Source organism: Scylla paramamosain, chromosome 3 (genome assembly GCF_035594125.1).
Source record: "Scylla paramamosain isolate STU-SP2022 chromosome 3, ASM3559412v1, whole genome shotgun sequence".
In the NCBI taxonomy this organism is placed as follows: domain Eukaryota; kingdom Metazoa; phylum Arthropoda; class Malacostraca; order Decapoda; family Portunidae; genus Scylla; species Scylla paramamosain.
Window position 1 is genome coordinate 19859937 of NC_087153.1, and position 16147 is coordinate 19876083.

The window sequence follows — 16147 nt, forward strand, 5'->3', positions numbered from 1 at the left end:
CTGGCTACTATTACAGAGTCACTCTCAAACTAAATTTATCTGTGCTGTATACCTCTCACCTAACTCCTCAGACTATAAGAAATTCTTTGACTACTTAACCTCCAAAATGGAGCACATTCTGACTCACTTCCCTTTTGCAGAGACCTCCATTCTTGGAGACTTCAATGTTCACCACCAGCTTTGGGTTTCCTCTCTCTTCACTGACCATCATGGTGAACTAGCCTTCAACTTTGCTATCCTCCAATTGGTGCAACACCCTGCTCATATCCTTGACCGTTTTAGAGATGCATACTAATCAGTCACTTCCTACACTCATACCTTATATTACTTCCCCCCTGATCTTACAAAACTAACCCTACAAAACTTTATCATCTTTCCTGTACTTTATTTTTAAACACATCTATATGATTTCAGTCTCATATATGTATCAATTTATATCACCTAACCCTATGTGTCATCCCATCCATCTTCATACTCAACTTTATAACAATATAGATATATATTATTCTGTATAAACCTTATCATATTATGTTTTTATTTATCTTCATGATAGATTTTTCGATTTTAAGTTGTCTATTGTGTTTACTTTAAGTAATGTACTTTTAAATTTTTCATTTGCCTGAAAAGCATCAAGCTTATACATAGGCTGGCCAATAATGTATACCTATCCAATAATGAAATGTATAAACCTAGGCTATAATAAAGTGTTTAAGTGTTTAAGTGTTTAAGTGATACACCCAATATTCTTGACCTTTTCCTAACCTCTAATCCTTCTGCTTATGCTGTTACCCTATCTTCTCCATTGGGCTCCTTCAATCACAATCTCATTTCTGTATCTTGTCCTATTGCTCCAATCCATCCTCAGGATCTCCTAAGGAGAGGTGCCTCTGGTGTTTTGCCTCTGCTAGATGGGGGGAACTGAGGAGGTATTTTGCTGAATTTCCTTGGAATGACTACTGCTTCTGTGCCAGAGACTGTGTGCCGAGCGCATAACGGAGGTGATAGTGTCTGGCATCGGGCCCTACATTCCTCACTCTTTTTCTCGACCTAAACCTTCCAAACCTTGGTTTAACACAGCCTGTTCTCCTGTTATTCATGATAGAGAGGTAGCTCACAAAAGGTACTTGAGCCTTGCATTACCAGAATCTCTTGCACTTTATATTTCTGCCCATACCTAAACCTTCCAAACCTCGGTTTAACACAGCCTGTTCTCCTGCTATTCATGATAGAGAGGTAGCTCACTAAAGGTACCTGAGCCTTCCATTACTAGAATCTCTTGCACTTTATATTTCTGTCCGGAACCATGCCAAGTCTGTTCTCCAACTAGCCAAAACTCCTTCATTAATAGAGTGTCAAAATCTTTCAAGATCTAACTCCCCTCGTGATCTCTGGCACCTAGCCAAAAACATCTCCAATAACTTTGCTTCTTCTTTCCCTCCTTTATTTCAACCAGATAGTACCACTGTTATCATATCTATCTCTAAAGCTGAACTCTTTGCTCAAACCTTTGCTAAAAACTCTACCTTGGACAATTCAGGGCTTGTTCCTCCCTCTCCTCCATCCTCCATGCTACCTATTAAAATTCTTCACAATGATGTTTTCCATGCCCTTGCTGGCCTAAACCCTCGGAAGGCTTATGGACCTGATGGGGTCCCTCCTATTGTTCTCCAAAACTGCTCCTCTGTGCTTACACCTTGCCTAGTCAAACTCTTTCATCTTTGTCTATCAACATCTATCTTTTCTTCTTGCTGGAAGCTTGCCTACATTCAGCCTATTCCTAAAAAGTGTGACCGTTCTAATCCCTCAAATAACCATCCTGTTGCTGTAATTTCCTGCTTATCTGAAGTTTTTGATGCATCAACAGGAAGATTCTTAAACATCTATCACTTCACAACCTTCTATCTGATCAACAGTATGGGTTCCGTCAATGCCACTCTACTGGTGATCCGGCTTTCCTTACTGAGTCTTGATTATCCTCTTTTAGAGATTTTGGTGAATCTTTTGCTGATGCCTTAGACATATCAAAAGCTTTTGATAGAGTGGCACAAAGCTTTGATTTCCAAATTACCCTCCTACAGCCTCTATCCTTCTCTTGGTAACTTGATCTCGAGTTTCTTTTCTGACCATTCTATTGGTACTGTGGTAGATGGTCACTGTTCTTCTCCTAAATCTATTGACAATGGTGTTCCTCAGGGTTTTGTCCTGTCACCCACTCTCTTCCTATTATTCATCAATGACCTTCTAAACCAAACTTTTGTCCTATCCATTCCTATGCTGATGATACCACCCTGCACTTTTCCGCGTCTTTTTGTAGACGTCCAACCCTTCAGGAAGTAAACAGTTCACACAAGGAAGCCACAGAATTCCTGACTTCTGATCTCTCCAAAATTTCTGACTGGGGAAGAGTGAACTTAGTATTGTTCAGTGTCCCAAGAATTCAATTCCTCCGTCTATCAACTCGACACAACCTTCCAGACAACTATCCCCTCTTCTTCAGTGACACTCAACCGTCCCCTTTCTCTACACTGAACATCCTCAGTCTGTCCTCTGTCCTTTAATCATAATCTAAACTGGAAACTTCACATCTCATCTCTAGCTAAAACAGTTTCTGTGAAGTTAGGAATCAGTCTTCTTCACCAGTTTTTCTCACCCCCACCCCTCCTTATCCGTCCATGTATGTAGTATGCTATCTTTTAGATAGGGTGTAATCAAAAGTTTTCCATCTCATCAACTCCTTTCCTCTAACTGACCGTCTTCAGCCTCATTCTCATTGCTGCAATGTTGCATCTCTTGCTATCTTCTACTGCTATTTTCATGCCAACTGCTCTTCTTGTGAAGTGCATGCCTCCCCTCCTCCCTTGGTTTTGCTGCATAAGACTTTCTTTTTTCTCTCATCCCTATTCTGTCCACTTCTCTAATGCAAGTTAACCAGTATTCTCAATCATTCATCCCTTTCTCTAGTAAACCTCGGAACTCCCTGCCTGCCTCTGTATTTCCACCTTCCTATGACTTGAACTCTTTCAAGAGTGAGGTTTCAAGACACTTAACTTGTATTTTTGACTAACATTTTTGACTGTTTGGGGACTGGCACCTCAGTGGCTGTTTTTTTTTTTTTTTTTGCTGGAATTTTTGTTTCCCTTGGCCTGTGCCACTCCTACATGAAGGGGAAAAAAAGAAAAAAAAAGGGAGGTAGATGTGATCAGGGACTGAACCAGGAATGAACATACCAGAATACCAAGCCTTAACTAACTGGACCATGAGGTACCTCACAGCTAATCTAGCTTTGGCTCATATTTGTGTCCTATCACTGCATTACATGGCTCTTCCTTCTAGGTTAATTTCTGATGTTTCATTAATTTAATGTGGTACAATAAGTATCCAAACAATCCAAAGTGTGTGTCTGGGAAGTGTGGTTCTGGTCTTGCAAGGTTTACCAGAGTATTCACTAGGAAGCCCCTGCTCCATTCATGTTTTCTCCCTTTTTTGGGTGGGACACTCATTTCCTGTTTGACGCAACAAAACAATGCCATCATAAGTTCATACTAGGCTTTATTCTTTCCCCTATATGAAATCTTTTAAGACCATCCCACCACCATGTTGCCAATGTCATAGTTAAACAAAGAAATACATTTCCTATTACAAAATTAAAAATTATGAAAAAAAAAATGCATAAACATGGGAAGTGGATGTGACCAGGGATTGAAACCAGATCTGACAAGCTTAAAGGACAAGCCTTTAGCTGACATAATCATAAAGTACATCACATCTAGTTTAGCTTTAGCTCATGTTTTCACATCCTAGCTGAGGTCTAAAAATGTGTACCAAGCATTTATGTTCCTTTTTACATAAGCTACTGTTGTTATTTGTCGACAGTATATAATTTATTTAGAGCTGCCTGTTATTTATTTTTCCAGTTTTTAGAATAACATCTCACAGGTATCAATAATTTTAACCCCCTGAGCAACAAGCAACACAGTGGTGTGCATTTCAGGGCTCTGATGGGTAATGAATGTATGTGCCTCATGATTTTCAATCCTTAAATCAAAATGAAAGTGGGAGAGAGATATTTTGAACATTACTTAGCAACATTTACAAAGCTGCTCCCTACCACTTTTAGTGACTTGCCATCTGGTATTCTATACAAGGCAAGTATCATGGAAGGAGGTGATCTGCCCTCATCCTAATGAATGGCTAAGTGCAAATGCAAGCTAACCTCATCCACTCCCATTAAGTGCTGTTAAACAAGGAGTCACAGTGGAAGAACATTCCTTTTGATATGTGGGGAAAGCAGTGAGGGCAGGTGGGGCAAGTGAGCTATAGCCAGTACTATATCCAGCATAATGAACACACCTTTACTTCCTGTTGAACTAAAATAATGAGTCAGACAAAAGTACCACTAGAATGGAGAAGGATAGGTGCTTCTTATGCTGTAAGTTTCATTATTCTAGAATCTGTACTAAATGAGATATAACTAGGAATAAGAGTTATTTTTCTCTAAAAACTCATTACAAGAAGAGGTTTCTGCACAAAAGCAGTTGCTTAGGGGCTAGCAGAAGTTTCTGCATACTGGTAGTCTAGCTGAGTAGGTAATGCTTGTTGAAAGGTGATTACAAAATAATTTTATTACTGTAATATTTAGAGGCACTAGATCATTGATTATGGGGTATTATGAGTGAAAGAATTCACTGAAGAGTGTCTCTGGTATAACTGGCACCCAATCACTAATTGCACATTATGAAGGGACAAGGTAATGTCAGTGTCATCAAATTCTGTCCCCCTCCCCACACACACACACACACACAATGGGCAGCAGAATTCTTATAAAAGAAGGAATAATAACAGACAAACAATATGGCTCCAGGAAAAGAAAATCATGTGTAACAAATCTATTAAGCTTCAGCTCAAGAGTGATGACATCATGTAGGAAAGAGAAGCATTTGTGGACTGTATATAACTAGATCTGATAAAAAGCTTTTGACAAGGTTCCCCCATGAAAGACTTATGTGGAAACTTGAAAATATTAAGAGACTACATGGGACAAGTATAAAGTGGATGGAAAATTACTTAAAATGATGAGAAATGAGAACAGTAGCTAATGATGAAAAGTTGGTTTGGAAAACAGTAAAGAGTGGTGTGCCACAAGGGTCAGTACTATCACCAATATGGTATTGTTCATTGTTTATATAAATGATATTCTTGAAAAAATTGATAGCTACAACAGCCTATTTGCAGATAATGCTAAATTACAGAAAGAAATAAAAAGTTGCAAAGACTGTGAATATCTACAAAATGACCAATAAAATTTGTGAATGGAGCAAAAAATGGGAAGTTAAATTCGATGTAAGCAAATGTCATATGATGGAGATGTGCAGAAGTGAATAGAAGACCACATTGGACATACAAGGTAGAAAACAAATATATTGTAACGCCCGGGTATTATTGTTGTTTAGTCTAAGTTGCCTTTATTTCTTTCTGTGGGATTGAGTGTGTGACGTGCGTGTGTGTGTGTCAGCTGTGCCTGGTGTCTGGCAGTGGTGCATGGATGGCGGGAGAGAAGTCGCGTGACTGCAGTGACTGGGCAGTGTGTTGTTGGCCCCGCTCTGGATAACTTGTCTTTGCGTGTCCTCCGTGCCGAGTGCCTGTTGCGTGAGCCTGAAGAGTTTGACTGTCCCTGCCTGTGTCTGTAACTGCCTGTAACTAACGGAACTAGTAAAGGAAGAAAGTGTTGCCCACTGTTTGTCTACCCGCTCTGTCTGGCTGTGCGTGAATCACGTGGGACGTGGTACCCTTAGCATCTCTTGTCTAGCCTGCTGGTGTTCCCGAGTGCTGTCCTGACTGTCGGGGAATTGTGGGCGTCTACGGGAGTGCTGAGGTTTGTGCTTTCGTAACAATGGCGTCAGGAGTGGGATGCTAAGTGTGTGCTCGTACAGACCTACGTGACTCCAGTGGAGAAACCATGACAGACAAGGTGGTAGACAAAATGGCGGGCGAGAGTGGTGCTGCTGACCAGTGTGAGGGACTGAGTGGGTCTAGTCACGACTCTAGTGATGCTGGTGACGAGAAGCCCACCCAGATGGACCTCCTCATGTCCCAACTGGCGAGTATGGCTCAGAAGTAGGAGGAAAGGCACGAGCAAACCGTGGCAACACAAGCTGCCCAAACTGAACGACTGATGGAAGCCCTGCAAAGCAGCCTAGGTTCTCTGAGGGCTGAAACGCAGGCGTATACTGATCGCTCGTGTGAGGCAGTGAAACAGGAGGTAAAAAGTGAACTCCAAGCCTTGCGGGAAGAGGTGGCAGACCTGCGTGAGGGCGCGAGTGTTTGGCGGCAGGGCGCGTGGCCGCCACGTGGCGTCTTGGCGGGAGGTGTACAGCTGCCCGCAACCCCCGCCTGGCCTCCCGTGACTAGCCCAGGACCTGAAGGGAGTGTGGCCTCAGCCCCACCTGCTGTTGGGGGCCTTGGATGGGGCCCTGTGGGGGAAGCAGGTCCTTGGGAAGCACCCGAGATGGCCGTTGGGGGCTGGCCGCCCACCCGGGACAGGAGGGGAGGGCTTAGCCTGCCCCCTACACCGCCGGGCTCACCTCCCCGTGCCGCCTCCCCGCCCCCGAGCCCTAAGGCAGCCCGCTCGTCACCTCGTCACGTGAGACGCAAGCCAGCGGAGTACGATGGTAAGGTCAGCTGGGAGTCTTACGTCGCCCAGTTCGATATGCTGGCCTTGGCCCAGGGCTGGGGGGAGGCAGAGAAGGCCCTGCAACTAGCGACAGCGCTGCGAGGCCCGGCGTTGGAAGTGCTGGGTCATCTCCCTGCCAGCCAGCGCACCTCATACGCAGCAGTGTCCGAAACTTTGCGGCGACGTTTCGGACACCGTCATCAGGCAGAGGTATACCGCGCCCAGCTTAAGAAGAGGACGTGAGAGAAGGACGAAACCCTTTCCCAGCTGGTGCAGGACGTAGAAGGGCTGGTGAGGAGGGCGTATCCAAGCGCGGCCGAGGACATGGTCGTTGTTCTGGCGCGCGACGCGTTCGTAGACGCCCTCCAGGACCACCAGCTCCAAATCTATGTGAAGCAGGCACACCCAGCTGACGTGCAGGTGGCGTTGGCACGGGCTATGGAGTTTGAGGCCTTCCTACAGACGACGACCAGCCTCTCTTCTCTTGCCCAGCCTCGCGGTGAGGTACGGGGCCGGAAGGCGAAGGTGAAGCACAAGGCGGCGTCACGGGAGGCGAGCCCGTCCGAGTTCGCCGGCCGCTGTTGGGGCTGCAGTGAGAGAGGCCATAGACACAGCCAATGTCCGAGGGGACGAAGGACGCGCTCCCTCGATCGGCCTAACTCCAAAGCCTTCCAGACGTGCTGCGCCGCATGCGGCAAATCGGGCCACCGCTCCAGCGCCTCCCCCAAGCCCAAGGAGGTTGCTGAGGCGGGAAACAGCAGCGGGCTGGAGGAGGGGGCGACCTCACAGCCTGCCAAGGTGCCAATGCCCCGTGCTGTGTAAAGTGCCACCTCACCGTCAGCGCAGTGCAGGTACGAGGTGCGGTTGATGGAAGGCCTTGCTGCATGACCATTGACAGCGGGGCTGAGCGCACCATCGTGCAGCGGAGGCTGGTAAGTGCTGAGTGGCTCCCGTGCACCGTGGACAGGCTGTGTGGAGTAACGGGGGACTGCATGCCGTTGCAAGGCCCAGTAGACGTTCGAATAAGTGTCGGCAGCGCGGAGGTGAACCTGCCCGTGTATGTTGCCGAGCTGGAGGAAGAGTGTCTGCTGGGTTACGACTACCTGAAGAAGACCAGGGCCTGCGTAGACTTTGGACGGAAGGTGATAAAGGTATGTGGATACGATGTGCCTTTCCTTCCGGAGGTCGGCCGGTCGGAGGTAGTGACGACACGGCGGATGCAGTTGGCCCCGCGCTCTGAGTGTCGAGTACAGTGTCGACTCGCACGGCCGATGCAGAGCACGGAGGGCCTAGTGGAACCAGCCAGCGACTGTCGACTGGCTGACGGAGTGGCAGTCGGAAGGAGCCTCGTGCAAGCGGGGGAGAAGGTAGTCACTGTCTTACTGGCTAACTTCTCCGACGAGGCTCGCAACATACCCGCCGGAACAGCGGTGGGCGAGTGCGTGGAGGTGCAGCGTGCCGAGGCACCGCCGCAGGGTGAGCGGGTGGCCGAGGGAGCCCCGCTGCCGAGCTTCCTGGAGGATCTAGCGACCCGGAGCGCTGTCAATCTGACGGAGGCGCAGATGGAGCTCGTGTGTGACACCCTGGGCCGGTACGCCGATGTGTTCAGCCAGAGCGCCTCGGACTTGGGTCGCACGTCACTGGTGAAACACACGATCAACACTGGCACCCACGCACCGGTCAAGAGCCCACCCCGACGCATCGCACCAGCAAGGCGCGAAGAAATGCAGCGTGCAGTGAACGACCTGGCCATGGGGCGCCCATCTGATGATGACCTCCCCACAGTCACCTCTGGGTTCGCAGCCGCCCTGCAGGAGCGGTTCGCGGAGGTACACCACCGGGTGAGAGGCAAGTTGAGGGCAGCGAGTCAGGCCATGAAAGGTCTTTACGACCGGCGAGTGAGGGAGGCAAGTTACGCGGTAGGCGAGAAAGTGTGGCTGCATAATCCTCACCGCCGGCGTGGCCTCTCTCTGAAACTCCAGAGCCCCTGGGAGGGGCCTTACACTGTCATCGCCGTGATCTTGGGGGTGACGTACAAAATCCAGCGTGGACGTGCATGTGGACCGTCTGTGGCGCTATCACGGTCCTGGGCACTACACTTGGGGCTTCGGGGGAGGTGGCGGCGATGATGCCGATTCTGCTGCCGAGGAAATCGACGAGTCCCCGGAGACAGCTGTCACCACCCCCAGCGAGCCAGAGGAGGCCGAGGCTGAGGAGTCAGGGGTGGGCGACGGCCGCGACTCAGAGCCAGCAGAGGAACCTCAGCCCACTCGGCCGCGCAGGGACAGACGCCGCCCACGGCGTTATGATGATTTTGTGTCGATTGACTCTGAGGGAGAGATATAAGGAGAGGCAAGGTCGGGTCGACCTTTTTGTAAAGGAGGGGGTGATGTAACGCCCGGGTATTATTGTTGTTTAGTCTAAGTTGCCTTTATTTCTTTCTGTGGGATTGAGTGTGTGACGTGCGTGTGTGTGTGTCAGCTGTGCCTGGTGTCTGGCAGTGGTGCATGGATGGCGGGAGAGAAGTCGCGTGACTGGGCAGTGTGTTGTTGGCCCCGCTCTGGATAACTTGTCTTTGCGTGTCCTCCGTGCCGAGTGCCTGTTGCGTGAGCCTGAAGAGTTTGACTGTCCCTGCCTGTGTCTGTAACTGCCTGTAACTAACGGAACTAGTAAAGGAAGAAAGTGTTGCCCACTGTTTGTCTACCCGCTCTGTCTGGCTGTGCGTGAATCACGTGGGATGTGGTACCCTTAGCATCTCTTGTCTAGCCTGCTGGTGTTCCCGAGTGCTGTCCTGACTGTCGGGGAATTGTGGGCGTCTACGGGAGTGCTGAGGTTTGTGCTTTCGTAACAATATTAAAAGGATCCAGGAAGAAAAGGATCTAGGAGTAGTAAAGCCAGATAACTTCCAACCAGAGAAGCATATAGGTAGAATATGAGGAACATTTACAGATTACTATGAAACATAGTACAGCTTCTCACCTCATGAACAAAAGTAAGATGAGAAAAATAATCCCTATGATAATAAGACCTAGATTGGAATATGCAGCAGTTGTGTAGTCTCTATGTAAGAAGCATGTAAACAAGCTAGGAAGAATACAAACAATAGGAACAAAAATGGTGGCAGAATTTGAGGAATTAAGTTATGAAGAAAGATTAGAAAAAATATACTTACCAATACTGGAACAAAGGAGAGAAAGAGATTTGATAACTATCTACAAGTTGGCAAACAAAATGGAAGTTGGTAATGACAAAACCATTACTAAAAGAGACAAGCAGTCATGACAGTAGAATGGGACACTCACATAAGTAGGGAAAAGAAGATGTCTGAACAACACAAAGAATAGTTTTCCACAAAGACACACTGAAGTTTGGAATGGACTAAAAGAAGATATGTATAGTTTTGGCAACAAGTGTACACAAACTAAAGGAAAAATTAGACATGTATAGGTATGGAGATGGGACCACTTGAGTGTAGCTCGGGCCCTGTAAATTACACCTAGGTAAATACACAACACAGTGCACACCGTGCATGGCTACATGGACTTGTTTCTGACCATTATAGAGATGTTGTGTGATGTTTCAATAAGTGTGATGCCAAGAATGGAGTATTATCTGAACTAAATGTATACTATCTATGGTAAGAAATAGTGGTACAGATATTATAATAACTTTCTAATTAATTACTGATTTGAAAGGTTGCCTGATGGGATCCCTCCTATTGTTCTCCAAAACTGTGCCTCCGTGCTTGCACCTTGCCTAGTCAAACTCTTTCAACTCTGTCAACATCTACCTTTCCTTCTTGCTGGAAGTTTGCCTACATTCAGCCTGTTCCTAAAAAGGAAGACTGTTCTAATCCCTCAAACTACCGTCCTATTGCTTTAATTTCCTGCCTATCTAAAGTTTTTGAATCAATCTTCCTCAAGAGGAAGATTCTTAAACATCTGTCACTTCACAACCTTCTATCTGATCACCGTATGGGTTCTGTCAAGGCCGCTCTACTGGTGATCTTCTGGGTTTCCTTACTGAGTCTCAGTCATCTCTTTTAGAGATTTTGGTGAACCTTTTGCTGTTGCCTTGGATATATCAAAAGCTTTTGATAGAGTGTGGCACAAAGCTTTGATTTCCAAACTACCTTCCTATGGCTTGTGTCCTTCTCTCTGTAACTTCATCGCAAGTTTCCTTTCTGACCATTCTGTTGCTGCTGTGGTAGATGGTCACTGTTTTTTCCTAAATCTATTAACAGTGGTGTTCCTCAGGATTCTGTCCTGGCACCCACTCTCTTCTTATTATTCATCAATGACCTTCTAAACCAAACTTCTTGTCCTATCCACTCCTACACTGATGATACCATCCAGCACTTCTCCACATCTTTTTATAGACATCCAACCCTTCAAGAAGTAAACATTTCACGCAGGGAAGCCACAGAACACCTGAGTTCTGATCTTTCTAAAATTTCTGATTGGGGCAGAGCAAACTTGGTATTGTTTATTGTCTCAAAACTCAATTCCTCCATCCATCAACTCGACACAACCTTCCAGACAACTATCCCCTCTTCTTCAGTGACACTCAACTGTCCCTCTTCTACACTGAACATCCTCGGTCTGTCCTTTACTTATAATCTGAACTGGAAACTTCACATCTCATCTCTAGCTAAAAACAGCTTCTATGAAGTTAGGTGTTCTGACACATCTCTGCCAGTTTTTCTCACCCACCCCCACACTGCTAACTCTGTACAAGGGCCTTATCCGTGCATGTATGGAGTATGCTTCACACGTCTGGGAGGTTCTACTATTACTGCTCTTCTAGACAGGGTGGAATCAAAAGCTTTTCGTCTCATCAACTCCTCTCTTCCAGCTGACTGTCTTCAGCCTCTGTTCATCGCTGCAATATTGCATCTCTAGCTATCTTCTACTGCAGTTTTCAAGCTAGCTGCTCTTCTGATCTTGCTAACTGCATGCCTCTCCTCCTCCTGCAGCCTTGCTGCATAAGACTTTCTTCATTCTCTCACCCCTATTCTGTCCACCTCTCTGATGCAAGAGTTAACTGGTATTCTCAATCATTCATCCCTTTCTCTGGTAAATTCTGGAACTTCCTACCTGCTTCTGTATTTCCACCTTCTTATGACTTGAATTCCTTCAAGAGGGAGGAGGTTTCAAGACACTTATCCTTTAATTTTTGACTACCGGTTTGGACCCTTTTCTGGAACTAGCATCACAGTGGGCTTTTTTTTTTATTGGATTTTTGTTGCCCATGGCCAGTGTCCCTCCTAGGTAAAAAAAAAAGAAAAAAGAAAAAAGGGGGGAAGGGGGAAAAAAAAAATTAATTGCACTATCCTATGATCATATTGCATCAGATATTATATGAGGTTCCCAGAGCCAGAGTGATCTAAGTGCCCTTGTGGTCAAAATTACTATTTTATTGCATTGTCATCCCCAACCTTCCTAACGTGACGAGAGAGAGTGCAGACATCAGAATGGACCCCACATTAGGGTCAAAATCCATCCAAGTGAAATTATCCACAGAACCTTTTTGTCACGCTTGAGTGATAGCTATCAGTTGCTGGGGCCAGAGAGAATAACTCCCTCGCCACAGCAGCACGAGAAGAGTCAGCCAATGACAGCTCGTGCAGTGATTCACGTGTCACACTGAGACACTTCCCCACCACGACACCCACACACTTCACACTCTCCCTCCCTCCAGCCTGCTTGCTATCCATAAATAACAGGCTGCTATCTTAATTTTACTTTTACACAACACATAAGCCTTTCATTATTATGACGGACAACAACATACCCCTGAGGAGCCAGAAGCCACATTCCCAGATGTGTTTCTAAGATTTATCTTAGTGGGCTATGAACATCTTAGTGCTGGTAATTTTTTAAAGCAAAATCATTCGCAACTAAGAACCATGGAACATTCATAGCTATGAATGGGTCAGGGCTTTCATAGCTCACTAAGAACAACAGTTTCTCCTCAACAACAACAACAATGTGAACATATCCTTGTCTGAAAATTAAATCAGAAAAAAAACCTGAAAGTAAGCATTAAGATGGGTTTTATTATCATTATCAAGTAGTCTTCAAACACACTGAATAGTCTTTTGCTTTGAATAAATCATGTGTGTTTAACTGACTTGCTAGGAGAGTACTGAAATCACATTTCTGGAAATTACACTCATTAATAATCACAGCAGCAACACACATGATCCAGTGTGTGTAGCCAACACAAACTAAGGCTAATTATAGTTAACCCAAACATGACAATTGCAAATATAACTTTTTTCATTATGTTCCTTAAAAAGAAAAATTAATTCTGTCAGGGCATTTTCTTTCACATTCACAAAAAAAAAAAAAAAAAAAATGTAAGTACAAAAGATGAGTGTTTCTTTTCTATGATCAATATCCCTGTGATAATAAGACAAGCATAATATCTCAGGTTCAAGATACATACTCATAAGAATATAAGAACATAAAAAATGGAAGCTGCAAGAAACCATCAGGCATACATGTGGCAGTTCCTGTATGAAATATACTTACCTATTTCCACCTATCAATCTCCATCTATAAATCTCTAATTTTCTCTTAAAGCTTCCTAATGACCCAGCACCAACAACCTGATTACTGAGTCCGTTCCATTCATCTACCACTCTATTTGAGAACTGATTCCTTCCTATCTCTTTTTTGAACTAAATTTTTCAAGCTTAAAACTGTTATTTGTTGTTCTATCCTGGTTACTAATCCTAAGAATTTTGCTTACATCCCCTGTGTTGTAACCCTTATAGCATTTAAAGACTTCTATCAGGTCCCCTCTTAATCTACATCTCTCTTAATGTAAATTTAACAGCTTCAGTCTCTCTTTGTAAGGAATACTCCTCACTCCTTGTATCCTTGTATTCTCTTTCTCCATGAAGTGTGTTTTGCATGCGTTTTAGCGTTTTGGTATATAAGGAGCTCAAAACACTTAAAGGCAAGTTTTTGGTAAAAATTGATTTTATTTCCATGTAAAGTGATTCCCCTGCTTTTTAGTGCTTTATTACCTATCATGCTCAAAAACACTCAAAAGACACTTTTCTGGTAATGTCTTTTTTTTTTTTTTCCCACATAAAGCTGGTTTCGCATGCAATTTGGGATTTTTGGAACTAAGAATGTGAAAAGCACTCAAAATACACGCATTAGTAAAGTTTTTCTGTTTCTCAATTAAAAGTGTTATTCATGAGTTTCAGCATTTTGGTATCTAGGAAACTTCTCCATATACACGAGTTTTTGCGTTTTTTGGCTTGTGGTTGTTTTAAACTATAATACATTCATTATACACTTTTCTCGCAATGTCCCTTTGTTTCCCAATATAGAGTGCTTTGTATCAATTTTCGCGTTTTTTTGTAGGTAACAAGCTCAAAAACACTCAAAATATACCTTTTTGGTAATGTTTTTCTGCTTCTTGATATTAGTTGGTTTGCATCCTTTTCAGCGTTTTTTACGTAAAACACTGAGAAGACAAGTTTTCAGTACTTTTGTTTTGGTTTGCCATATAGAGTGAGTTCCTTATTATTTATCGTTTTGGTGCCTAACATGCTGAAAAACACTCAAAACACAGATTTCTGGTAAGGTCGTTTAATTTCCTGATATTGGAGGCTTTGCATGCACTTTAGTGTTTGGTACATAACAGTCCGAAAAAAAAGCTAATATCAACTTTCTTGATATAATTCTCTTATCATATAATTGCCCTAATTTTTTCTCAGAATTTTGGCATCTCGGTACCTATGAAGATGAATAACAAAAAAAAAAAATAAATAAATCCTTTTATTTATTTATTTATTTATTTTTCTAAATAACGAGTGTTATTTGTTGTTTTTAGCTTTTTGGTAGTTAAGGAACTTAAAAACACTCATAATACACGTTTCTCGTAATGTCCTTACGTTTACCAAACATAAGGTTCTTTGCATGCATTTAAGCGTTTTTATAGATAACATTATCAAAACAACTCAAAATACATGTTTTTGGTAATGTTATTCTGTTTCTCCATAAAGTTTGTTTTCTATGCGTTTTAGCTGTTTGGTATGTACGGAGCTCAAAAACACATATTGGCAAGTTCTTGGTAAAAGTTTGTTTTATTCCCATGTAATGTGATTCCCCTGCTTTTTAGTACTTCATTGCCTATCACGCTCAAAAACAATTAAAAGACACTTTTGGTAATGTCATTTTTTTCCATCATAAAGCTAGTTTCTTATGCTATTTTGGGTATTGCTACCTAGGAATATGAAAAAACACTCAAAATACAGGTATTTGCTAAGGTTGTTCTGTTTCTCAATTAAGATTGTTATTCATGAGTTTCAGCATTTTGGTATTTAAGAAACTTCTTTATATACACGAGTTTTTGCCTTTTTCTACGTAAAACACTGAGAAGATACATTTTCAGGAATTTTTTTTGGGATTCCCATATAGAGTGAATTCCTTATTATTTATCGTTTTGGTGCCTAACATGCTGAAAAACACTCAAAAGACAGATTTCTGGTAAGATCGTTTAATTTCCTCATATAGGAGGCTTTGCATGCACTTTAGGGTTTGGTACATAACAGTCCGAAAAAAAAGCTGAAATTAACTTTTTTTATAATATTCTTTTGTTCATATAATTTTCCTGAATTTTCCCAGAATTTTGGCATCTCGGTACCTATGAAGATGAAAAAAAAATTCCTATTTTTTGTTTTTTTTTCTAAAAAGAGTGTTATATGTGGGTTTTAGCTTTTTGGTACTTAGGGAACTTAAAAAAAAACACTCATAATACACGTTTCTCGTAATGTCCTTTTGTTTCCCAAACATAATGTTCTTTGCATGTATTTAGGGGTTTTTATAGATAACATGATAAAAAAACACCCAAATTACATGTTTTTGGTAATGTTATTCTGTTTCTCCTAAAGTTTGTTTTGCCTACGTTTTACTGGTTTGGTATATAAGGAGCTCAAAAACATTTAAAGGCAAGTTCTTGGTAAAAATTGTTTTTATTGCAATGAAAAGTGATTGCCCTGCTTTTTTGTGCTTTAGTGCCTATTACGCACAAAAATACTCAAAAGACTTTTTTCTGGAAATGTCATATTTTTCAACATAAATCTGGTTTTGCATGAAATTTGGGTTTTTGGTAACTAAGTATATGAAAAACACTCAAAATACACGAATTGGGTAAGGTTGTTCTGTTTCTCAATTAAGAGTGTTATTCATGAGTTTCAGCATTTTGTGATCTAGGAAACTTCTCCATATACACGAGTTTTTGCATTTTTTTGCCTTGTTGTTCTTTTGAACTATAATACACTCATTATACACTTTTCTAGCAATGTCCCTTTGTTTTTCAATATAGAGTGCTTTGTATTAATTTTAAATATAAATACCTTTTTGGTAATTGGTGGGTTTGCATCCATTTTAGTGTTTTTCTACGTAAAACACTGGGAAGACACGTTTTCTGTTATTTTGTTTTGGATTCCTATTT

At 43.1% G+C, this 16147-nt stretch overlaps 1 protein-coding gene across 2 annotated transcripts in view; it reads left to right on the plus strand.

Moving 5' to 3' along the window:
- Positions 1-16147, plus strand: part of LOC135092574 (uncharacterized) — a 78442-nt gene that overhangs the window by 6270 nt on the left and 56025 nt on the right. Inside the window, exon 1 of one of the 2 annotated variants that reach the window (XM_063991196.1) lies at positions 9389-9502. The exons of the other annotated variant lie outside the window; for it this stretch is intronic. The gene's annotated coding sequence lies outside the window, so the exon portion shown is untranslated. Of the gene's footprint in view, positions 1-9388; positions 9503-16147 lie in introns of those variants that run through there. 2 annotated transcript variants of the gene reach the window in all.